Source organism: Hyla sarda, chromosome 6 (genome assembly GCF_029499605.1).
Source record: "Hyla sarda isolate aHylSar1 chromosome 6, aHylSar1.hap1, whole genome shotgun sequence".
Lineage (NCBI taxonomy): Eukaryota > Metazoa > Chordata > Amphibia > Anura > Hylidae > Hyla > Hyla sarda.
The window spans coordinates 270,380,570-270,406,101 of NC_079194.1; positions in this window are offsets into that span (position 1 = coordinate 270,380,570).

Genomic DNA, 25,532 nt, shown 5'->3' on the forward strand with positions numbered 1-25,532 from the left:
AGAAGAGCCGGGGTACTGGGAAGGAGAGAGTGGGGGAGGGGGGTCCCAGCGGTCGGACTCTGTGGATAGGGGATAAGATGTTCTGTATCAGAGTTCCCCTATAACAGAACACAATTCCTCAGGTAGGGGCTTCCGTTGTCATGTCAGCTAAATAGGACCCTGCATCACCCCACGTAGGTCCCGATCAGCCCCCCTAAAACCCCCTGGCACCAGTAGTTTGCACTTTTAGATGCCGCAATCAAGTTTGATCACAGCATCTAAAGTGTTAGTGCCGGATATTGCTGTGATCACTGAGGTCTGGCATTAACTGTGTTCTGGCTGCTGATAACAGCCATTACTTACCGGCATTGAAGCAAATTCAGCTCCAGATCTCACTTCAAAGTCTAATAGCATCCTCTAGGTCATGGGTCCTCAAACTTTTTAAACGGGGGGCCAGTTCACGATCCCTCAGACTGTTGGAGGGCCGGACTATAGATATCAAAACATGAACACTATGCACACTTATATATCTTATTAGTGGACTACCACTTTAAGTACACAGCACAGTTCCCCCCACATTAGGTTGGCAGTACAGTTCCCCCACATTAGGGTTGGCAGTACAGTTCCCCCACATTAGGTGCAGTACAGTTCCCCCACATTAGGTGCAGTACAATTCCCCCACATTAGGTGCAGTACAATTCCCCCACATTAGGTGCAGTACAATTCCCCCACATTAGGTGCAGTACAGTTCCCCCACATTAGGTGCAGTATAGTCCCCCCCACATTAGGTGCAGTACAATTCCCCCACATTAGGTGCAGTATAATGTTCCCCCACATTAGGTGCAGTATAATGTTCCCCCACATTAGGTGCAGTACTATTTCCCCACATTAGGTGCAGTACAATTCCCCCACATTAGGTGCAGTACAGTTCCCCCACATTAGGTGCAGTACAGTTCCCCCACATTAGGTGCAGTATAATGTTCCCCCACATTAGGTGCAGTATAATGTTCCCCCACATTAGGTGCAGTATAATGTTCCCCCACATTAGGTGCAGTATAATGTTCCCCCACATTAGGCGCAGTATAATGTTCCCCCACATTAGGTGCAGTATAATGTTCCCCCACATTAGGTGCAGTATAATGTTCCCCCACATTAGGTGCAGTATAATGTTCCCCCACATTAGGTGCAGTATAATGTTCCCCCACATTAGGTGCAGTATAATGTTCCCCCACATTAGGTGCAGTATAATGTTCCCCCACATTAGGTGCAGTATAATGTTCCCACACATTAGGTGCAGTATAATGTTCCCACACATTAGGTGCAGTATAGATCCCCCAAATGAGGTGCAGTATAGCTCCCCACATTAGGTGCAGCATGTTCCCCCACATTAGGTGCAGTATAGTCTCCCACATTAGGTGCAGTATAGTTCCCCAAATTAGGTGCAGTATAGCTCCCCACATTAGGTGCAGTATAGCTCCCACATTAGGTGCAGTATAGCTCCCACATTAGATGCAGTATAGCTCCCCCATATTAGGTTCAGCATGTTCCCCCACATTAGGTGCAGTATAGATCCCCCAAATTAGGTGCAGTATAGATCACCCAAATTAGGTGAAGTATAGCTCCCCACATTAGGTGCAGTATGTTCCCCCACATTAGTTGCAGTATGTTCCCCCACAGACATGCAGCCTCCAGCCATACAGTGTATGGGTGGAGGCTGTATGCCTGTGTTCTGCCCCACTTCCGTGCTTCGGACATAGCAGTAAGTCCCTGGACCGAAGGAGCGGTGGTCGGAGCACCGAAGCTGACGTGCCGCTGGTAACGCTTACCTAGCTGGCCAGCGCACGTCCTCATCGCTGCCCCGCTCCTCCGCGCTCCGTTGCTATGGGCGCACGCACGGCGTCAGTGACGTCCCTGCGTGCGCCACCTTCCCGGCGGCCCCTGTGTTTTTAAAATAAACGCGGTGTCTCCGAGAGCACATCCCTGTGTCCCGAAAACATCTATCGGGACACAGGGATGTCCCAGGCAGCAGCGGGCCGGATAAATGTCCTCGGCGGGCCGTAGTTTGAGGACCCCTGCTCTAGGTGTTCAAAAATGATATGCATGCGATAATAAAAATGAACTATATAAGTTGAATTTCAAATTCAACTTAATATTAATGATATTACTTCACATTTGACAGGTAACACAGTCATGAATGATACCTCCAAATGTCTGCTGCAGCTGCACTCGGACAGCAGGCTCTCTCCCTGTATATGAGGGTCCCTACCTGCAGCCATCTCCGTCCGATCAGCGATCTGCTGTTCCATGCCGGCTCAGCAGGCTGGAGCAGCAGAGCACAGATAACACTGATCAATGCTATGCTATGGCATAGCATTGAACAGTGTATACAATCAGAATATTGCATGTAATAATTCCCTAAGGGGACTAAAAAATGGTGTAAAAATAGTAAAACAATTAAAGTTAATAAATATGATTTAACCCCTTCCCTAATAAAATAAAAAAATGAAATGGCGTTTTTTTTCTTCAAATTTGTCCTACAAATAATTTTTGTAGATTTTGTGGTGAAATGACTGATGTCAATACAAAGTACTATTGGTAGCACATAAAAATGTTCTCATATAGGTCTGTTGGTGGAAAACCGTTACGATTTTTAGAAAATGAGTAGGAAAATACAAAAGTGCAAAAAAGGAAAAACGCTCCTTTTTTCTGTTAATGTTTACTTATCCGTATGAGGGCTCATTTTTATGCCGTGATACGTAGTTTTTTATTGGAATTTTTATTCACTGTTTATACATTTTTTTTATCATACACAAAGTTATCAAAAATTTGCAATTCTGGACTTCAGATTTTTTTTACTTTTATGCCATTGACGATTGGCGATACCACATGTTTATTTTTGTTGTTTATTTTGTATTACATTATTTAATTTGAAAAATGGGAAAAGTGGGGGTGATATAAACTTTTATTAGGGAAGGGGCTTATTCACATTTATTAACACTTTTTTGAAATATTTTATTTACTATTTTGTATTACCACCTCTAGTATCTGGGGCAACAATGCACTACAACTCCCAAGTGACAGTGCATTACAAGCTCACAACCTCCAGCACACAAGGCAAGAAGGCACTACAGACTGTGTAGTGCCTTCTTGTTTTGTGTGCTGGAGGTTATGAGCTTGTAATGCACTGTAGTTTTACATACTGGGAGTTTGTAGTGCATTGTCACTTTACATGCTGGGGGTTGTAGTGCATTGTCATTTTACATGCTGGGGGTTGTAGTGTTTTAACCTTTTGCATATTAGAGTCTGTACTACAAACTTCAATATGTAAAGTGACAAAGCACTACAACCCCCAGCATGTAAAGTGACAAAGCACTACAATCCCCAGCAAAGCACTACAACCCCCAATATGCAAAGGGACAAGGCACTACAATTGTTGTAGTGTTTTGTTCCTTTGCATACTGAAAGTTACACACACATAAAAACACTAAATTAAAACTATTACCGTGGCAGGCAGGGCAGAGGGCAAAGGAGATCACCGGAGACACTTCAGGAATGCAGACTCCTCTGCTGTAATGCTGTTACCTAGCAGACGTGAGCACGTCTTTTACCCAGGCAGCCCCTGCGCTCTAATGTAAGGAGGAAAGAAAAGGAGGGGGGCTTGTCGGGGTTGGTAATTATGTTATGTGAATAAAGTTCTGCTGACAACCTGTGGAGGTTGCGCTGCCCTGACTTGGGCAGTGCTGTAGATATTTGTTTTAAAAAAAAATAAAAAATAAAAGGGCATTAAAGGGGCAGATGCAAAAAAGGGCAGGGGCTAGAGCCCCCCTTTGAAGCCTATGTGTGCACGTCCCTGGTAAATAGAACATACCGTATTTTTTGGGGTATACCACGCACCGGCCTATAACACGCACCCTCATTTTACCAAGGATATTTGGGTAAAAAAAGTTTTTTACCCAAATATCCATGGTAAAATGAGGGTGCGTGTGTGCGCGTGTATACCCGATACATCCCCAGGAAAGGGAGGGGGAGAGAGGCCGTCGCTGCCCGCTTCTCTCCCCCTGCCTTTCCTGGGGTCTAGAGCCCTGCTGCCAGCCCTACTAACGTCATGCGCCGCGACGCAGGGGACACATGCCGGAGGCCTGAAGCAGCGTGGACCCGACCCCGGCAACAGGTAATTATGCCACCGGGGATGGGGGGAGGCAACGGGGCAGCGGCGCCGGCTGCCCCTTCGGCGCCGCTTCTCTCCCCCTGGCTATCGGCGCCGGCAACGGGGCGCCGGCACCGATAATCAGGGGGACAGAACGGGCAGTGGCGCCGATAGCCAGGGAGAGAGAAGCAGCGGCAGCAGGGCTCTAGACCCCAGGAAAGGCAGGGGGGGAGAAGCAGGCAGCGACGGCCTCTCTCCCCCTCCCTTTCCTGGGGGTGTATCGGCGTATAACACACACATAGACTTTAGGCTAAAAAATTTAGCCTAAAAAGTGCGTGTTATACGCCGATAAATACGGTAATTCATTCATATTTCCCACCCAGAGCTGTGATTGGCCGGATGGTTGCAGCCAATCACAGCTCTGAGGAAAATATCAATGAGTGAGTGTCTGGCCCGGAGTATAGTGCAGAGCAGGGATGTGAGTGCTGTATACAGTGGCTCCATCTCTGCTATAGACAGGATGATCACAGTGGGTGTCAGTAGTGACATCCACTGTGATGTGTCCTTAGGCAGGCACTACTACTCCCAACATGGAGCACACTCTGCTCCATGCTGGGAGCTGTAGTACTTGCGTTAATAGACAGATCGCAGCAAGTGTAACTTCTGACACCCGCTGCGATCTGTCTATTAATGCAGGTACTACAGCTCCCAGCATGAGGCAGAGTGTGCTCCATGTTGGGAGTAGTATTACCTGCAGTTATGGAAAGATCACAGCGGGTATCACTCCTGACACCCGCTGTGATCCTCCTGTATAATGTATAGATGCGGCCGCTCTCCTATGGTCCCCTGCACGCCGTATATATACACATATTCCTATTTCTCACAGAGAGCTGTGATTGGCTGGAACCATCTGGCCAATCATAGCTCTGCAGGAAATATGAATAGGTGTATATATACGTGAGTGCAGGGGACCATAGAAGAGCACCCGCCGCATCTATACATTATACAGAAAGATCGCAGTGGGCGATCTGTCTATTAGTACAGTTACTACTACTCCCATCATGGAAGTGTGTTCCATGCTGGGAGTAGTAGTACTAACTAAAAAAATGTAAAAAATAAAGAAAAAAGGTGAAAAACACACACACAATACATTTTTATAATTGTCGGCTACATTTTTATTTCCCTGCACACATCAATTGATCCCTGTTTAAAAAGTAATACAATGTATATTATAAAAAATATAAATTTCATTAGATACAATTTTTTCCTTCACTACTGTATCTTTAAAAAAAAAAAAAATGTTAATGGTATCCTACGAAATTTTATTCAAAACAGGTATCTCCATGACTTTTTTGGATCGCTAAAGTCCCAAAAAGATTAAAAACTGCCCGCAAAAACGCCAAAGTTAAACCCCACATATCATTTTTCTTGGCATTTTCTCACTCCCATAGACTTCTATTGGAGCAAAATGCCACAATTTTGACTAAAAACGCCGGTTTGAGCGACATACAGCGTTTTTTTTTCAAAATGCCAAGGAGCTGAAAAAAAACGCAAAAAAAGTTCAAAAACGCCAAAAGGATTAAAAAACGCCAAAGTGAAAAAATGCCATGTGGAATAAGAATTTTGTGATTTCTCATTGATTTACAACTAACATCTGGCCGCAGCGTTTTTTGGCCCAAAAAACGCCATGCGGCAGAATTGGCATTTTTCTTGGCGTTTTCACCCAAAAAAAAAAAGTGGAATCCTAGCCTAATGGTTATGTTGTGAGATTATCATAACACTGTGTCTAGCTTTTTGTGAACTGGCATTTCCTTTTAGAGTTTTCTTCTTTGCCTGCAAATCCCATAATTCCGTTTTCCTCCCTCCCACACATCAGCCACTCCACCCATTGAAACATAAATGAGCTGCAGCCATTCAAAAGACCTGTGGTTTTCAATCAGGGTACATACAGCTGTTGCATTAGTTGCAGATTGATCACTCTCCCACCAAGCGATCGCTCCACCCGTTGAAGCAGACAGGCTCCCTCTCGGCCGCATTGCAACCTGGGAAAAATCTGAGACAACAGTTATTTTGTATGCTGGTAAAAATAAATATTGGGGTGAAAATCACATAAGAATTGTGAGAAAACTGTCACACACAGGTACAGACACTATATTATGAACTAAACTAACTTTACAGCCCCTGTAGCATAGTCAAATGAAAAAAAAATCCTGGAATACCCCTTTAAGATCAAAATGGGCTTGGTCCCAAAGGGTTAAGGACACAGCCCATTTTCACATTTAGGACACAGAAAATTTTCACTTTTGCATTTTAGTTTTTTCCTCCTTGGCTCTTAACCCCTTAAGGACCCAGCCATTTTACACCTCAGGACCCGGCCATTTTTTGCAATTCTGACCACTGTCACTTTAAACATTAATAACTCTGGAATGCTTTTAGTTATCATTCTGATTCCGAGATTGTTTTTTCGTGACATATTCTACTTTAACATAGTGGTAAAATTTTGTGGTATCTTGCATCCTTTCTTGGTGAAAAATCCCAAAATTGGATGAAAAATTTGAAAATTTAGCATTTTTCTAACTTTGAAGCTCTCTGCTTGTAAGGAAAATGGATATTCTAAATAAAAAAAATTTTATTCACATATACAATATGTCTATTTTATGTTTGCATCATAAAATTTACGTGTTTTTACTTTTGGAAGACACCAGAGGGCTTCAAAGTTCAGCAGCAATTTTCCAATTTTTCACAAAATTTCCAAACTCACAATTTTTCATGGACCAGTTCAGGTTTGAAGTGGATTTGAAGGGTCTTCATCTTAGAAATACCCCACAAATGACCCCATTATAAAAACTGCACCCCCCAAAGTATTCAAAATGACATTCAGTCCGCGTTTTAACCCTTTAGGTGTTTCACAGGAATAACAGCAAAGTGAAGGAGAAAATTCACAATCTCCATATTTTTACACTCGCATGTTCATGTAGACCCAATTTTTGAATTTTTACAAGGGGAAAAAGGAGAAAATTTATACTTATATTTGTAGCCCAATTTCTCTCGAGTAAGCACATACCTCATATGTCTATGTAAAGTGTTCGGCGGGCGCAATAGAGGGCTCAGAAGCGAAGGAGCGACAAGGGGATTTTGGAGAGTACGTTTTTTTGAAATGGTTTTTGGGGGGCATGTTGCATTTAGGAAGCCCCTATGGTGCCAGAACAGCAAAAATCCCCCACATGGCATACCATTTTGGAAACTAGACCCCTTGAGGTACGTAACAAGGAATAAAGTGAACCTTAATACCCCACAGGAGTTTCACGACTTTTGCATATGTAAAAAAATAAAAATAAAATTTCACTAAAATTTGTGTTTCCCCCGAAATTTCACACTTTTTCAAGGGTTAATAGCAGAAAATACCCCCCAAACATTGTAACCCCATCTCTTCTGAGTATGAAGGTACCCCATAAGTTGACCTGAGGTGTACTATGGGTGAACTACAATGCTCAGAAGAGAAGGAGTCATATTTGGCTTTTTGAGAGCAAATTTTGCTCGGGGGCATGTCGCATTTAGGAAGCCCCTATGGTGCCAGAACAGCAAAAAAAAAAAACACATGGCATACCATTTTGGAAACTAGACCCCTTGTGGAACGTAACAAGAAATAAAGTGAGCCTTAATACCCCACAGGGGTTGCACGACTTTTGCATACGTAAAAAAAAAAAAAAAAAAAAATCACTAAAAGGTGTGTTTCCCCCCCAAATTTCACATTTTTGCAAGGGTTAATAGCAGAAAATACCCCCCAAAATTTGTAACCACATCTCTTCTGAGTATGGAGGTACCCCATAAGTTGACCTGAAGTGCACTACGGGCGAACTACAATGATCAGAAGAGAAGGAGTCATATTTGGCTTTTTGAGAGCAAATTTTGCTCGGGGGGCGTGTCGCATTTAGGAAGCCCCTATGGTGCCAGAACAGCAAAATAACCCCCACATGGCATACCATTTTGGAAACTAGACCCCTTGAGGAACGTAAGAAGGCGTAAAGTGAGCATTTACCCCCCACTGGTGTCTGTCATATCTTTGGAACAGTGGGCTGTACAACATTTTTAATTTGCACAGCCCACTCTTCCAAAGATCTGTCAGACACCTGTGGGGTGTAAATTCTCACTGCACCCCTCATTACATTCCGTGAGGGGTGTAGTTTCCGAAATGGGGTCACATGTGGGGTTTTTTTTTTTTTTGCGTTTGTCAAAACCGCTGTAACAATCAGCCACCCCTGTGCAAATCACCTCAAATGTACATGGCGCACTCTCCCTTCAGGGCCTTGTTGTGCACGCCCAGAGCACTTTGCGCCCACATATGGGGTATCTCCGTACTCGGGAGAAATTGCATTACAAATTTTGGGGGGCTTTTTTCCCCTTTACCTCTTGTCAAAATGAAAAGTATAGGGCAACACCAGCATGTTAGTGTAAAAAAATTAACTTTTTACACTAACATGCTGGTGTAGACCCCAACTTCACCTTTTCATAAGGGGTGAAAGGAGAAAAAGACCCCCAAGATTTGTTATTCAATTTCTCCCGAGTACGGCGATACCCCATATGTGACCCTAAACTGTTGCCTTGAAATACGACAGGGCTCCAAAGTGAGAGCGCCATGCGCATTTTAGGCCTGAATTAGGGATTTGCATAGGGGTGGACATAGGGGTATTCTACGCCAGTGATTCCCAAACAGGGTGCCTCCAGCTGTTGCAAAACTCCCAGCATGCCTGGACAGTCAAAGGCTGTTCGGCAATACTGGGAGTTGTTGTTTTGCAACAGCTGGAGGCTCCATTTTGGAAAGAGTGGCGTACCAGGCGTTTTTCATTTTTATTGGGGAGGGAGGGGGGCTGTGTAGTGGTATGTGTATATGTAGTGTTTTTTACTTTTTATTTTATTTTGTGTAAGTGTAGTGTTTTTAGGGTACAGTCACATGGGCTGGGGATTACAGCGAGTTTGAGCTGCCGCGCAAAATTTGCTGCATTGCAAACTTGCAGCCCGATACTCACTGTAAGCCCCCTGCCCATGTGAATGTACCCTGTACATTCACAGGGGGGGGGGGGGGGGGGACCTCCAGCTGTTGCAAAACTACTACTCCCAGCATGCCTGAGAATGTTTGGGAGTTGTGGTTTTGCAACAGCCGGAGGCACACGGGTTGGGAACACTGAGTTGGGAAACAATGTTTCCCAACCAGTGTGCCTCCAGCTGTTGCAAAACCACAACTCCCAAACATTCTCAGGCATGCTGGAAGTAGTAGTTCGGCAACATCTTTGGAGCCAGATGTTGCCGAACTACAACTCCCAGCATGCTTGGAGTTGTAGTTTTGCAACATCTGGAGGACTACAGTTTGCAGACCACTAATACAGTGGTTCCCAATCTGTGCCCTTCCAGATGTTGCAAAACTACAACCCCCAGTATGCCAAAACTGTCCAGGCATGCTGGGAGTTGTAGTTCTGCAACATCTGAAGGGCCAGATGTTACAGCACTACAACTCCCAGCATGCCTGGACAGTAAGGGCATGCTGAGGATGTGTAGTTTTGCAACATCTGGAAGGGCACAGTGGTCCAAAAACTGTGGACCTCCAGAAGTTGCAAAACTGCAACTCCCAGCATGCCCAGACGCCAAGGGCTGTCTGGGCATGCTGGGAGTTGTAGTTTACAGGGTCCTATTACAGCAATGCATGTCGCTTTACGGCGACGTGCATTGCTGTAAAGGGCCCGACCGCGGCTGAAGATATACTCACCTGTCGCCGCCGCCATCTTCATCGTCTGGATCCGGGTCTTCAGGGACGAGGTAAGTACCGGGGCCGGGCCCCAGCACTCCCCCGTCCCCCGCCGCGTCCTCCGGTCTTCCTCCCGTCCTCTCCGGACTTCAAGGGGCCGGGCAGGACGGGAGGAAGTAACCGCCCCCCCTCCTGCGATTGGTCGGTTAACTAACCGACAGATCGCAGGGTATAGGAGGAGGTGGCAGGCTTGCCACCTCGCTCCTATACGTTAGCATGGTCCTGGCTGTCTGTGACAGCCGGGATCATGCGAAATTACCGGGCGGTCGGGTCCCAGAGACCCGATCAGCCCGGTATCGCCGCAGATCGCAAGGGCGATTTCCCTTGCGATTTGCGGCGATCGCCGACATGGGGGGACTACATGGCCACCCTCGGCGTTTGCCCTGGATGCCTGCTGAAGGATTTCAGCAGGCATCCGGTTCCGATCTCTGCCCGGCGAGCGGCAGAGACCGGAAAACGCCAGGACGTACGGGGACGTCCTGGGTCCTTAAGGCCCAGGGTGCGGGGACGTCCCCGTACGTCCTGGGTCCTTAAGAGGTTAAAGGAGATATCCAGTGGTGAAAAACGTATCCCCTATCCTAAGGATAGGGGATAAGTTTCAGATCGTGGGGGGTCCGACCGCTGGGGCCCCCCGCGATCTCCTGTACGGGGCCCCAACAGCCTGCGGGAAGGGGGAGTGTTGACCACCGCACGAAGCGGTGGCTGACATGCCCCCTCATAATACAACTCTATGGCAGAGCAGAGCCGGAGCGCTGCCTGCGGCAATCTCCGGCTCTGCCATAGCGATGTATTGAGGGGGCGTGTCGGCTCCCGCTTTGTGCGGTGATCAACACGCGCTCTCTGGCCAGCGAGCCGGGGCCCCATACAGAGATATCACAGGGGCCCCAGCGGTCGGATAAGATCTGAAACTTATCCCCTATCCGTTTTTCACCACTGGACTACCCCTTTAAGGGGCATAACTTTAACTTAAATTTTTTTATTTTTAATTGTACTTTCTGTATATGGGCCTGTATGAGGGCTCATTCTTTGCACATTGATCTATTATTATTGGTACCACTTTTGCGTATACGTGACTTTCAATATGTTTAAAAAAAAGTTTTTAGGATGTAATGTGCCAAAAACATTTTTTTACTGCTTTTACTTTTTCAAAAAAAAAATTTTAACTTATTTTATTTTTTTACTATTTTTACACTTTATGTCCTCATAGGATAGTGCTTTTATTAGAGACCCATTTCACAAAGGAAACATTGAGGGTAATGGATAAAAATTAGTGGGGTCATCAATATCACTCATGTTATCTGACTTTTTTTCTAGGCTTGTTTCAGTTCCCAGTCACTGAAATATTGAATGGGGAGAGAGGGAAGTAGTAATAGGTAGCGGGGGCAGATTTTTTATTTTTTGTATGTTAAAACAGACAGACTTGAATGCGTGATGGCATTTGTCTATAAACCACACCCTTTTAGGTAAATAAGATAAAAAGAGAAATAAATAATTATGGTTGTATTATGGTTGTATTGTTCTGATTGTTATAACATGAAATAAATATATTTTATTATCAAATTATCAAATATTATCAAAATTGAGTCACATGAGGTTTTGTTCACTGCAGTTACTAAACCATGGCAGCTCCAAGAAAGAAAGAAAGAAAGAAAGAGTCATGGTGATATCATCCTAGTGATGTCATAGACAGCTGGAGAAGTTACATTGCGCTGACAGCTGCCCCGGCCTTCAGTCTGTAGATTGTTACAGAGCGGTTTGCTTCTCTTAAGCATTTTTTGCCTTTTTTCGTCCTAGATGGAGATTAAAGGATTGGGGTTCATCCCCCTCTTTCTGGCCTTCTGGTGTGTGGTCTGGATCTCCACCAGTTACACCCTGACCCTCATCCATGGCCATGCTGCTTCCCTACTGGTATACATCAGTGATACGGGGAAGAATTTTCCTGAACAGATCCTATTCTGTATAGGATTCATAGGGATGTCCATTGCTACTCTGGGTCTGACATTGCTGAATTATAAGTTCATCTTGTTTCATCGTGAAGCCTTTGGAGCCCATCAGCCCTGGATCCAGAAGAGCCTCCTGGCCATCGCTTGGTCATCCTGCATCCTGACAGCCATCATGTCTTTATGTTCAACTAAAGACTACCCCATGGTTCACCGTGTCACCGCCTTTACTGCCTTCATCTGTGCTGGCACATACAACCTCTGGCAGTCCATCCTCCTATATAAAGTGCCCGGATCCACCAGAGTCATCTGCCACGTAAGAACCACCTTCAGTGCTATGGGCCTCGCCTGTGTGTTTCTTTTTATTGGAAGTCGGGTCATAGTATACACCCACCTGTGTGCTGGGGGATGTGTAGTAACCAGTGAGGCCTTCGCCAAATTCATCGAGTGGTCAACGCTGGTCTTCATCCTGCTGACGTATGTGACCTACTATCCCATCATGCAGCGTTTATTGTTCACCTTGTCTTGGAACACCTGCAGCATCTCCCTAAGGATCAAGATCGATGACTTTGGAGTGTAGAAGACCATGGGGTACATCATATAAGCTTGTCATCTATATCATTATAACATTGTTATAATAGAAGTCTTATTTAAATAAATAAATAAATAAGCAAACCTCTTGCTCTTTTTTGTAGTCCTAAAATCTTTAGATGTATAAGAATATTTGTATTTTAAATGTTATTGGGGCGGCACGATATATGGCAATCGCATCATGATTTTTGGTTATAGGATATATTGATTTCGCCCTGTGTAAAATTCTATGATTACCTAGGGGGTGCAGGGAGGAGAAACAGTGGGCCGCATCTAGCGAACATCTAATTTTTTCACCTCCCAGCAGTGCCTAGCGCTAGAAGGAGTTGCCTAGCGCTAGGAGGAGGTAACTCCTTCATGACTGGAGGAGGTGAGGGGACCCCTGAACTGATAGGTACAGGGGTAGTTAGAAGTTGTGCAAAAGCAGACCCTTAGGGGAGATTTATGAAAACCTGTGCAGAGGAAAAGTTGATCAGTTGCCGATGGCAACCAATCAGATCGCTTTTTTCATTTTCCACAGGCCTTTTGGAAAATTAATAAAAGAATCTGATTGGTTGCTATGGGCAACTGGTAACTATTCCTCTGTATAGGTTTGGATAAATCTCCCTCTTGGGGTCTATTCACACGTACAAGATTCTGCGCATATTTGATGTGCAGGATTTGAAGCTGTGTTCAGTCATTTAGTTTACAGTGAAACCTGCAGCATCAAATCCTACGCATGAAATATACAAAGGATACTGTATGGTGAATGCATCCTTAGGGTACATTTACACCTAGAGTATCCTGCGCATATTTGACATGTAGGAATTGAAGCACAGGGTACTGCACTTGTGAATAGACCCTTACACAGCTTTTTTTATCTCCTGCATCAGATCAGGGGTTACCTCATAGACAAGACATGCTATACATGGTTTACCAATATATTTTTCTTCGTCTGTTCAGTAATTTCCTTAGTACACAAAATAACATGTCCCCTTGGGTTTTGTAGCAGGAGTTTTTCTCCATGAAAAATAGAGGGGAGAGAAGGATAAGATGTATTTTGAAAATAAAGTAGTAAAGCAATGGAGACTGTAACATCTCCACCTCTCAGGCAACCTGTCCTGACCGGGATAGGAAAGACTATGGCGAGAGGAGGAAGGGGTAGGGTTTTATTCTCTGTGTTTTTCCTGCTCCGACCAGGATGGTCCAAGTTTATGGGCGCTGTAGTGGTGATTCTCTTTAACCCCTTAACGCATAACGACGGGTATACCTGTCGGCTGCTGAAGTGCGTTCGCGCAGAGCGAAGGGTATACCTGTCGTTCATATTTGTAGCTGCTGCTGCATCCCGGGGGCTGAACTTTTCACCTCCAGTTGTCTCCGGCAGGTGAGAAGTTCTGCTTCACCCCTTCGCGCTGAACACCGCATTTATACGGCGGATAATGCGATACCTTCGCGCATTCTGCCGTATAAAGGCGGCGTTCATTAAGTGCGCGCTCCCGCGGTGCTGATCGGGTTATTTAGCTAAAGTCCTGGGGTGTCTGGCGAGAGACCACTCCCGTCCGTTACCCCAGGATCCCATTTGATTAACCCGATCAGCGATCGGGTGTGCATGGGCGGCCGGTGTGTGGCGCCAGTGGCGTCTCTAGGGGGGGGCCAGAGGGGGCCATGCCCCCCCCCCCCTATATCATGATTGGCCCCCCCTTGTGCCCCCCTAGCAGCAGTAGGTCACTAGCAGCTCTCATGGCCATCAGGGGGGTACAGCTAGTTCACCAGTAAGGGGCCCGAGCCCCCGCTGCCATCTACTCCGCCATCCTTTTTTAAAAAATAAATCTTCAGCCAGCAGCCCTGTCACCGCGCAGGGGCCGCGCTATGCAGACTGGGAAGAGCAGACAGGAAGCTCCTCCCCCTCTCTCACTCCCTTGTATACTGGACCTTGTGGAGCAGGCCCGCTGTGTGTATACAGGCCCGGACACCACCAGTATGGAAGACTTACCTGCCCAGTGCCCACTGCTCATGCTGCCCTTTTAAAGTAAGTAACTTGCTTGGGGGAGAGGGGGAAAGTTGTAGTTCGGGAGACAGTGGGAGGTAGTTCAGTGTTTCCCAACCAGGGGGCCTCCAGCTGTTGGAAAACTACAACTCCCAGCATTCCTTTGGCTTTATGAGCATACTGGGAGTTGTAGTTTTGCAACAGCTGGAGGCCCCCAGGTTGGGAAACACTGATCTATCTATCTATCAATCTCCTATCTGTCTATCTATTTCCTATCTATCTCTCATATTTATCTCCTATCTATCTATTTCCTATCTATCTATCTCATATCTATCTATCTATCTATCTCATATCTATCTAACTCAGATAGATGAGAGATAGATAGATGAAAGATAGATAGATATGAGAGATAGATAGGTAGATAGATGATATATAGATAGATAGATACATAAATATATATATATAGATAGATAGATAAATAGATGATATATAGATAGAGAGATGATAGATACATAGATATGATATAGATAAATAGATAGATGATAGATATGATATAGACAGATAGATAGATAGATAGATAGATAGATAGATAGATAGATAGATAGATAGATAGGAGATAGGATAGATAGATAGATAGGAGATAGATGGATATGATATAGATACATTTATATGAGTGGTAGCGGGGAAAAAGGAATCCGATCCTGGCGCTCACCCGTGCGGCAGCTGAGGAAATGATGTCAGGAGCCGTGATGAGGTAAAAGATGCACTTTATTTTGGATAAAGGAGGGACTACGCGTTGCGAGGGGACAGGCTCCCCTCTTCTTCAGGTCCAATCAACAAGATGATTGGACCTGAGGAAGAGGGGAGCCTGTCCCCTCGCAACGCATAGTCCCTGCTTTATCCAAAATAAGACCGTCCGGCCGGACGGGTGGATCCGGGCAGCACACCGTGGATTTCCACTTACCCACACCAGTTGGGCCCCTTCAAGCTGCAACAGGTGTTATGCTCTCAGCATAACACCACCAGGTGAGAGCATTCCTTACGCTTCCTCACCTGTCACTTGTAATAAGGATAACGGCACACAGATAGGCGCATTGTCCCTTTTTGTCTTTCATACTTCTCTAGATACATTTATAGATAGATAGGAGAAAGATAGATAGATAGATAGATCAGTTTCCCAACCAGGGGGCCTCCAGCTGTTGCAAAACTACAACTCCCAGCATTCCTTTGGCTTTATGAGCATACTGGGAGTTGTAGTTTTGCAACAGCTGGAGGCCCCCCTAGTTGGGAAACACTGATCTATCTATCAATCATCTATCTATTATCTATCTATCCATCTATCTCCTATCTATCCATCTGTCTATCTATCTATCTCATATCTATCTCATATCTATCTATCCATCTATTTATGTATCTATCTATCTTTCTATTTATTTATCTATCTATCTCATATCTATCTCAGATAGATGAGAGATAGATGAAAGATAGATAGATACATAAATAGATGGATATATAGATAGATATGATATAGATAGATAGATAGGAGATAGATGGATATGATATAGATAGATAGGATATAGAAAGATAGATAGATAGATAGATAAAGAACAATATGATGCAGCATGCCACAAGTTTGCAGAAAATGGTGGTTTATTCCATCATGTGCATAGACTATGCTGCATCATATTGTTCTTTGTCTGGATTGAGGAACCTGTGGACCCAGGTTCCAAGTATGCGAGCACCCCGACTTCTCTCTAATCTCTGGATTTTGGTTGTGCCGTTTTTATTTGTTATAGATAGATAGAAAGAGATAGATAAATAGATGATAGATAGATACTATCTTTTTATCTATATATCCATCTATTTATGTATCTATCCATCTATATTTCATCTATCTATCTCTCATATCTATCTATCTTTCATCTATCTATCTATCTAGCTCTCATCTATCTGAGATAGATATGAGATACATAGATAGATAAATATAACGATAGATAAATACATAAATAGATAGATGGAGATAGATAGATGGATAGATAGATGATTGATAGATAGATCAGTGTTTCCCAACCAGAGGGCCTCCAGCTGTTGCAAAACTACAACTCCCAGTATGCTCATAAAGCCAAAGACATGTTGGGAGTTGTCGTTTTGGAATAGCTAGAGGCCCCCTGATTGGGATACACTGATCTATCTATCTATCTATCTATCTCATATCTATCTATCTATCATCTATCTATCTCATATCTATCTATTAATCTATATTATCTAAGTGTTTTATTCCCCCATGTATGTGTGACGTTTCGATAGCATCCCGCCATCTTTATCATACGTACAGTTATACATTCTGTAGTCTCTGTGACATCACTGTGCTCCATAATAAACTGTGACGTCACTGTGCTTCATAATAAACTGTGACGTCACTGTGCTTCATAATAAACTGTGACGTCACTGTGCTTCATAATAAACTGTGACGTCACTGTGCTTCATAATAAACTGTGACTTCACTGTGCTTCATAATAAACTGTGACTTCACTGTGCTTCATAATAAACTGTGACGTCACTGTGCTTCATAATAAACTGTGACGTCACTGTGCTTCATAATAAACTGTGACATCACTGTGCTTCATAATAAACCGTGACATCACTGTGCTTCATAATAAACCGTGACATCACTGTGCTTCATAATAAACCGTGACATCACTGTGCTTCATAATAAACTGTGACGTCACTGTGCTTCATAATAAACTGTGACATCACTGTGCTTCATCCTGTAATTTGATGTCACTGTGTATAACAACCCTGTAGTGACATCACAGTTTATTATTCTTGAATGCTGACTTCACTGTGTATATTTTCCCGGTACAATGACATCACTGTATAGTTACCCTCTACTGTGACAACACTGCGTTTATTAACCCTGTAGTGGCAAAACTGTTTATTGTCCCTGTACAGAGACATTACTGTTTATATTAACTCTGAACTGTGATGTCACTGTGCATATTTACCCTGTATTGTCACTCGCAGTGCAAGGTAAATATGTACAGTGGCATTAGGGTATACAGGCTTAATATATACAGTGATGTCACAGTGCAGTGTAAGTATCAACAGTGATGTTGCAGTATAGAAATAACACAAGGTGATGTTATAGTTTAGAGATAATATACACAGTGATGTCACAGTACAGGGATAATGCACAGTTATGTCACAGTACAGAGATAATACACACACTGATGTCACAGTACAGGAATAATACACACAGTGATGTCACAGTACAGGGATGATACACACAGTGATGTCACAGTACAGGGATAATACACACAGTGATGTCACAGTACAGGAATAATAATACACACAGTGATGTCACAGTACAGGGATAATATACACAGTGATGTCACAGTAAAGGGATAATACACACACTGATGTCACAGTACAGAAATAATACACAGTGATGTCACAGTACAGGGATAATACACACAGTGATGTCATAGTACAGGGATAATACACACAGTGATGTCACAGTACAGGGATAATACACACAGTGATGTCACAGTACAGGAATAATACACAGTGATGTCACAGTACAGGGATAATACACAGTGATGTCACAGTACAGGGATAATACACAGTGATGTCACAGTACAGGGATAATACACAGTGATGTCACAGTACAGGGATAATACACACAGTGATGTCACAGTACAGGGATAATACACACAGTGATGTCACAGTACAGGGATAACATACACAGTGATGTCACAGTACAGGGATAATACACAGTGATGTCACAGTACAGGGATAATACACACAGTGATGTCACAGTACAGGGATAATACACAGGGATGCCAGGGTTCGGCATGTGGTGGAAAGGGTGGACAAATTACTAGGGGGGCTGAGGAAGACCCAGCTGCCGTGGTCCATGTGGGAACCAACGACAGAATACATGGTAGGTGGAGGTCCTTGGTAGCTGAAGGGAAGGACCTCTAAGGTTGTGTTCTCTGGAATACTTCCTGTGCCATGCGCATCGCAGGAAAGACAGCGGGAGCTTAGGAAGTTAAATGCATGGCTTAAGTCGTGGTGTGAGGGGGAAGGGTTTGGGTTTTTAGAGCACTGGGCTGACTTTTCATTGGGGTACAAACTCTATTCTACGGATAATTTGCACCTGAATGGAAGGGGTTCCGCTGTGCTGGGGGAGAGAATCCTGGAAGGGGTGGCTGAGTATTTAAACTAGGTGAGTGGGGGGAGGATAATAAAGCAAAGAAAGCAGACAGTGGGATGGATAGGTTAGAGAGGGGTCAGGACATAATGGTGGGTGGAGAGGAGTCCTGTGGGGGAAGGTTAAGAGCAGTGGATAAGGAGATTCATGCGTTACAAACCAGCTGTAAAAATAAATGTAGCCTGAAAAATTGTAATCCCAATAATTCAAAAAATTCCATTAGCCCCAATAACTCAATAACTACAATAAGCCCCATTAACTCAAAAAATACCGTAAGCCCCAATAACTTAAATAACAACGTTAGACGCAATAACGCAAAAAATCCCATTAGCCCCAATAACTTTAATAACGTTAGACCCAATAACTCAAAAAATCCCATTAGCCCCAATAACTTAAATAGTACAATTAGCCCTTATAACTCAAAAAATGACATTAACCCCAATAACTCTGAAAATCCCATTAGTGAGACTATATGTGTAAAACTTAATGGAAATATCACTGAAGAGATAGAAGGTTGGCTGCATAAACAAATAGAGAGGGCCGCCCGGGCAGGTACAGTGGTAATAATGGGAGATTTTAACTATCCAGATATAGATTGGGGCCGGGGGTTGGCTAAAACTACAAAGGGGCGACAATTCCTAAATTTATTGCAGGATAATTTTATGGGCCAGTTTGTGGAGGACCCAACAAGAAGTGATGCCTTGTTGGATCTGATCATTTCCAACAACGCAGAGCTGGTTGGTAATGTAACTGTGCGGGAAAACTTTGGTAATAGCGACCACAATATAGTTACTTTTGACTTAAAATGTAGAAAACAAAGACAGACGGGGAAGGCAAAAACATATAACTTTAAAAAGGCAAATTTCCCTGGGCTGAGAGCTGCAATACAGGACATAGACTGGGGGGAGGTGTTCTCAAATACTGATACAGAAGGTAAATGGGACATCTGTAAATCAACTCTAAATAACTATACAGCTAAATATATACCAAAGGGGAACAAATATAAACGATTAAAACGAAATCCTACATGGCTGACTAATGAGGTTAAAAGAGCAATAAACAACAAAAAAATAGCCTTCAAAAAATTCAAATCTGATGGGTCAGCTATAACATTTAAACAGTACAAGGAGCTTAATAAAATCTGTAAAAATGTAATAAAAACAGCTAAAATTCAAAATGAGAGACAGGTGGCCAAAGAAAGCAAAACTAATCCTAAATATTTTTTTAGATATATAAATACAAAAAAAACAAGGACAGAGCATGTAGGACCCCTTAATAATGATAATGGGGAGGTTGTCACGGGCGATCAAGAGAAGGCGGAGCTACTGAATGGGTTCTTTAGTTCTGTATACACTATGGAAAAAGGAGCTGACATTGGCCAGGTCAGTGCTGGTAACACATCATATAATGTATTGAACTGACTTAATGTAGAGATGGTACAAGGTAAGTTAAGTAAAGTAAATGTAAGCACATCTCCAGGGTCGGATGGACTACACCCAAGAGTTCTTAGAGAGGTAAGTTCAGTAATATCTGTACCCTTGTTCATGATATTTAGAGATTCACTGGTGTCTGGTATTGTGCCAAGGGACTGGCGCAAGGCGAATGTGGTACCAATCTTCAAGAAGGGCTCTAGGTCTTCGCCAGGCAATTATAGACCGGTAAGTCTAACGTGCATTGTGGGTAAATTGTTTGAAGGACTTATAAGGGATTACATACAGGAATACATAGGGGATAATTGTATTATAAGTGATAGCCAGCATGGGTTTACTAAGGATAGAAGTTGTCAAACCAATCTAATTTGCTTTTATGAAGAGGTGAGTAGAAGCCTTGACAGAGGAATGGCTGTGGATATAGTGTTTCTGGATTTTGCCAAAGCGTTTGATACTGTCCCTCACAGATGTCTGACAGGTAAGTTAAGGTCCTTGGGCTTGAAAACTTTAGTTTGTAACTGGATTGAACACTGGCTCATGGATCGTACCCAGAGAGTGGTGGTCAATGATTCGTACTCTGATTGGTCCCCGGTTATTAGTGGTGTACCCCAAGGTTCAGTACTGGGCCCGCTGATGTTTAATTTATTTATCAATGATATAGAGGATGGTATTAACAGCTCTGTTTCTATCTTTGCAGATGACACCAAGCTTTGTAGCACGGTACAGTCTATAGAGGATGTGCATAAGTTACAAGATGACTTGGATAGACTAAGTGTCTGGGCATCCACTTGGCAAATGAGGTTCAATGTGGATAAATGTAAAGTTATGCATCTGGGTACTAATAACCTGCATGCATCGTATGTCTTAGGGGGGATTAAACTGGCAGAGTCACTGGTAGAGAAGGATCTGGGTGTACTTGTAGATCACAGACTACAGAATAGCATTCAATGTCAGGCTGCTGCTTCCAAAGCCGGCAGGATATTGTCATGTATCAAAAGAGGCATGGACTCAAGGGACAGGGACATAATACTCCCCCTTTATGAAGCATTGGTACGGCCCCACCTGGAATATGCTGTTCAGTTTTGGTCGCCTGTTCATAAAAGGGACACTGCGGAGTTGGAAAGGGTGCAGAGACGCGCGACTAAACTAATACGGGGCATGGAACATCTTAGCTATGAGGAGCGATTAAAGGAGTTACAATTGTTTAGTCTTGAGAAGAGACGTTTAAGGGGGGATATGATAAACGTATATAAGTATATAAATGGCCCATACAAAAAATATGGAGAAAAACTGTTCCAGGTTAAACCCCCCCAAAGGACGAGGGGGCACTCCCTCCGTCTGGAGAAGAAAAGGTTTAGTCTAAAGGGGTGACACGCCTTCTTTACCGTGAGGACTGTGAATTTATGGAACGGTCTGCCTCAGGAACTGGTCACATCAGGAACAATTAACAGCTTTAAAACAGGGTTAGATACATTCCTGGAACAAAATAACATTAATGCTTATGCAGAATTATAAAACTACATCCCTTTCCCTTATCCCCTTATACCCTTCCCCTCAATTCCCTGGTTGGACTTGATGGACGTTTGTCTTTTTTCAACCATGCTAACTATGTAACTATGTAACTATGATGTCACAGTACAGGGATAATACATACAGTGATGTCACAGTACAGGGATAATACACACAGTGATGTCACAGCACATGGATAATACACAGTGATGTCACAGTACAGGGATAATACACACAGTGATGTCACAGTACAGGGATAATACACACAGTGATGTCACAGTACAGGGATAATGAACAGTGATGTCACAGTACAGGGATAATGCACGGTGATATCACAGTACAGGGATAATGCACAGTGATGTCACAGTACAGGGATAATGCACAGTGATGTCACAGTACAGGGATAATGCACAGTGATGTCACAGTACAGGGATAATACACACAGTGATGTCACAGTACAGGGATAATACACAGTGATGTCACAGTACAGGGATAATACACACAGTGATGTCACAGTACAGGGATAATACACACTGTGATGTGTACAGCTGGTATCTACCACTATAAGGCCAGTGTATGTGGGAGTATTGGTAATTGTAAAATTAATTTTATACAATAACAATTGGTGTTAGTCGGTCATTAGTCAGTCACAATGGTAGGCGTGGTCATGGTGTGGCAGTATTATTTGTTTCTTGCTAGTAACGCACACAACTAACAGTAAGCACCTTTTGTCTGGAGGTGCTGACCATTTTTATTTTTTTGTACTGGTATTATCAGTAATATTGGTGTCAGTAACAGTATGACCATAATATGTATGATGACAATATTTCCTCCCTGTATACTGGTATTATTGGTAATATTGGTCTCAGTATACAGGATTTGGTCAGTTACAGTATGATGCATGTATGGTGATAATATTCCTCCTTGTATACTGATATTATTTGTAATATTAGTATCAGTATACAGGTCATTGTTCGCAATAGGGTCTAGCTCACCGGTGCGGCATGGAGCCGCTTTGCCTGCACACCCTGGAATTAAAGCATGAAGTCTTGCAAAAGATTGGTGAGTTGCCTGTAATGTTTCTACATCATTGCGATTGGATGAACTGTCTTTACCTATATTACATGAGCACCACCATATTACAAGCCTCTGCTGTCTGATACTTTAGAGTCCGGATTATAGGACGAACGTATTTTTTGTGAACCACACAATACAGGTAGTGCCAGCACGCTTCAATCTACACATATATTACTTATGTTAATGTTTGACAGGGAACTGGCCAAAAAATAAGTGACATGTCCCTTCTTCTCCACGTAGACACATGCTGAAGCTGCCTTTGAAGTCAATGAGATCTTCATGGTCCCCCGATGCTGCCCTTGGCTTGGATATAATTTGCACGTACAATGTATAAATGTGGTGTTGTTATAATTGCCCCCCCTACTTTTGTCCTGGCCCCCAGTGTGCCCCCCCAATATTTGAAAGCTGGAGACGCCACTGTGTGGCGGGTGCGCGGTGATCTGCTGGTCCGGCAGCGGCAATGGCAGGTGCGTGGCGATGGCAGGGGTAGGTGCCCCCTCCATTGCCAAGCACCCGCCATCACTGCTGCCGGACCTCCGCCCACGTGTGGAAGTCCAGGGAGAGCGGGGCACAGCGGGCTGAGAGGGAAGGGGAAGTCCTTACTTACCCGGTGGCGACATGTGGGGATCCAGCAGGCTTCGGAGGGATCTGCCTAGCCAGTGAGTGGTCGACGGTGGCCCTCAAAATCATGCAGACAGTCTGGCCATGCTGGGAATTGTAGTTTTGCAACATCTGGAGGACCACTGTTTGGAGACCACTGTGCAGTGGTCTCTAAACTGTAGCCCTCCGGATGTTGCAACACTGCAAATCCCAGCATGCCCAAACAGCTGTCTCGGCATGCTGGGAGTTTTAGTTGCATATCTCCAGCTGTTGCATAACTACATTTCCCAGCATGCCCTTCAGCGATTAGTACATGCTGGGAATTGTAGTTTTGCAACAGCTGGAGGCACCCTGGTTGGAAAATACTGAATTAGGTAACAGAACCTAACTGAAGGTTTCCCCCCCCCCCCCCCATGTGAATGCACAGGGTACATTCACGCGGGCAGGTTTACAGTAAGTTTCCTGCTTCCAGTTTGAGCTGCGGCAAATTTTCTGCCGCGGCGCAAACTCCTAGCGGGAAACTCACTGTAAACCCGTCAGTGGGTATGTACCCTAAAAACCCTACACTACACTAACACAATAAAGGGTAAAACACTACATATACACCCCCTTACACTGTCCCCCCGAATAAAAAAAAAAAAAAAAACATATCGTATGGCAGTGTTTCCAAAACAGAGCCTCCAGCTGTTGCAAAACAACAACTCCCAGCATTTCTGGACAGCCACTGACTGTCCAGGCATGCTGGGAGTTTAGCAACAGCTGGAGGCACCCTGTTTGGGAATCACTGGCATAGAAAACCCCTATGTCCACCCCTATGCAATCCCTATTTTTGTCCTCAAATGCGCATGGCGCTCTCTCACTTCGGAGCCCTGTCGTATTTCAAGGAAACAGTTTAGGGCCACATATGGGTTATTTCTGTACTCTGGAGCACTTGCGTTACAATGTGTTTTTTTTTTCTCCTTTTACCCCTTATGAAAAGAAAAAGTTGGGGTCTACATCAGCCGGTTAGTGTAAAACTTTTTTTACACTAACATGCTGGTGTTGCCCCATACTTTTTATATTCACAAGAGGTAAAAAGAAAAAAGACCCCCAAAATTTGTAACGCAAATTTCTCCTGAGTACGGAAATACCCCATATGTGGGCGTAAAATGCTCTGCGGGCACACAATAAGGCTCAGGAGTGAGAGCGCACTATGTACATTTGAGGCCTAAGATGGTGATTTGCACAGGGGTGGCTGATTTTACAGCGGTTCTGACATAAACGCAAAAAAATAAATACCCACATATGACCCCATTTTGGAAACTACACCCCTCACAGAACGTAAAAAGGGGTATAGTGAGCCTGAACACCCCACAGGTTTTTGACAAATTTTCATTAAAGTTGGATGGGAAAATGAAGAAAAAATATTTTTTCTCACTTAAATGCTGGTGTTACCCTAAATTAGAAAATACCCCATATGTGGATATAAAATGCTCTGTGGGCAAACTACAATGCTCAGAAGAGAAGGAGCGCCATTGGGATTTTGGAGAGAAAATTTGTCCGGAATTGAAGGCCACTTGTGTTTACAAATCCCCCATGGTGCCAGAACAATGGACACCCCCCCCCCCACATGTGACCCAATTTTGGAACTACACCCCTCATGGAATGTAATAAGGGGTGCAGTGAGCATTTATGCCCCACAGGTGTCTGACAGATTTTTGGATCAGTGGTCTGCAAAAATGAAAACTTTTAATTTTCATTTGCACAGCCCACTGTTCCAAGGATCTGTCAAACGTCAGTGGGGTTTAAATGCTCACTGCGCCCCTTATTAAATTCTGTGGGGGTGTAGTTTCCAAAATGTGGTCACATTCTAGCACGACGGGGGGAGGGGAGGGGGGTTTGGAAATGCACAAAGCCCTCGCCTTCTATTCCAACCAAATTATCTCTCCATAAGCTCAATGGCGCTCCTTCTCTTCTGAGCATTGTAGTGCGCCTGCAGTGCTCTTTACCTCCACACATGGGGTATTTCCATACTCAGAAGAAATGGGGTTACAAATTTTGGGGGTCATTTTCTCCTATTACTCCTTGTAAAATGTAAAATTTGGGAAAAAAGCTGCATTTTTGTGAAAAATAAAAATTGACACGTCCAATTCTGTTCTGGCACCATAGGGGGCTTACTAAATGTGACATGCCCCCCAAAAACCATTTAAGAAAAACTCAATCTCCAAAATCCTATTGTCGCTCCTTCCCTTCTGAGCCCTCTAGTGCACCCACAGAACACTTCACATACACATATGAGGT